The following is a 2,211-nucleotide window of genomic DNA, read 5'->3' on the forward strand; positions in this document are numbered from 1 at the left end:
AAGGCGGGGTACACCCTGGACAAGTCGCCACCTCATCACAGGGCCAACACAGATAGACAACATTCGCACTCACATTCACACACTAGAACAGCCAAATAGCTAAAACTAGTATGCATATATCTAAAAAAAAAAGGCTTTTTTTTAAAAAAAGAAGGGTTTTTTAAAAGCATCCACAGTCTGTGGTGCCCTCAGGTGGTCAGGGAGAGCGTTCCACAGATGCACATTACAATCAAACAAAGTGTGAAAATTAAAATACGTACAGCATAAATACTTAGTGGGGCACAACAAAAGACAAGACTGGCACATTCAGCTGAATAAATCCTCTAAAGGCTTAGTGGCCACATGCGTGGACTGCACCTTTTAGCTCTTATTTCCAAAATGGTGTACACTACTGAATTGGGGTCTTATGGCCACTTATGTGGACACTTATACTGCCATCTGGTGGTGTCAGAAGAGTATAACATACAATGGAATTTGGGAAAAAAAGTGTAAAAATAAGAATAAGCATGTCACTAAACATGAAGTACACAAACTGGACTAAGTACATCATATCAAAATATGATTCTTAGTTTTTATTCTAATTAGGGTCCAATAAGCCCAAATAGCAAAGAGAACTAAAAAAAAGCATGTAATGAAACAGCTTGGGCCTTAAATTAATGGCAAAGACTACTTGCAAGCTACAGTATTTACACTACTGCCATCTAAGGTCTTGGAATTGCAATTGCATGCAAAGTTTACTATATAATACTTGCAAATGAGACCTAGGTATAGACAAAAAGGAAATGACAACTGGAGAGCACATTTATCACAATCAGCTCAGTGGAAAAAAGGATTTTGGACCCACAACGCTTGTTTGAATCATTATTTGAACGGGTGGATTTATATTCCAGGATATTGACACAATATACACCTTTTAGGATTTTTACAAAGAATTGTGCACACAATTTGGACTCTGAATGTATAATTTTCTGTCATTTACAAAGGGCTAAAATAACAAAACTCCCACAATTTAAGTACTGAGACTTGATTAAAGGAAATCCAACACGGCCTAAGACAGGGGTGTCAAACCTAAGACCCGAGGGCCGGGTCAGGCCCGCGAACAGGTTTTATCCGGCCTGCGGGATGAGTTTGCAAAGTATAGAAATTAACCTGAAATTTTTGAATGAAAGAAACTGCTGTTCTAAATGTGTCCACTAGATGTCACAATAGATAGATAGATAGATAGTACTTTATTGATTCCTTCGGGAATCAATAAATAAATAAAGGATAAATAAATAAAGAATCAAGCAATTATTTGTATCTTTGTAGATGATGCTCCATATGTACAAAATAAAGCACATGATGTTAGCACATCAGTCCAGGAAAATGATTAAACTCCATGAATAACATCCTGTAATTTGATTTTGATATCATTGTTTTATAGATTGAAAATGAACACCAATGAGTTGCCTGATGAACATTATCACATCATTTATTCAGAACATATAAATAACGACAAATAAAGATAGAATACTATTAACCGCAACATGTAAGTGTAAAAAAAACAACAACATTATGATTTGTACATTTTCAGAATCTGCTTGTTCTTTTTTGAAACAAAGACCTGAAGTTGTCTTTATTTTGAAGTTATCATGCCGTGATTGTACCAGTCTGGCCCACTTGCCAGTATATTTGTGTCCGTGTGGCCCCCATCTAACATCACTTTGACACCCCTGCCCTAAGAAAAGGAAAGTGTTTTGAATATAATTGTCATGAACACATTTTTTAGTCACAATTTGGTCAAATCCTGAAAAAGAAAAACCCTTCCACACTTTTCACAAAAACTCTCTCACTTCTCATTTTTAAAACTCATGGACAAGAAATAAGCCGTCAAACTATATTATGCAATTAACAAACACAGATTAGAAGAAAACCCCATTCTGTTTTCCTTTTTTTTTTTGTATTGTTACGAAGATTTGTCATATATATTTGACGTTCCTTATTTGCCTGACTTTTGACAATATTGATTGGAATTGTACTTGATAATGACGCTTCATTTGTTGTTTACCAAGGATTTTGTTTAATAATAATTTTTTTTTTAATTTTATAAACCTTTTACTTATAAATTCCAACATTTACAAACAGTTGAGAAATAATCATCAAAATAAGTACAAAAACAGTACGATTTTGTTTAATAATTAAAAAAAATAAAACAGTCGGTGTGACGTCACG

Source organism: Entelurus aequoreus, linkage group LG06 (assembly GCF_033978785.1).
Source record: "Entelurus aequoreus isolate RoL-2023_Sb linkage group LG06, RoL_Eaeq_v1.1, whole genome shotgun sequence".
Lineage (NCBI taxonomy): Eukaryota > Metazoa > Chordata > Actinopteri > Syngnathiformes > Syngnathidae > Entelurus > Entelurus aequoreus.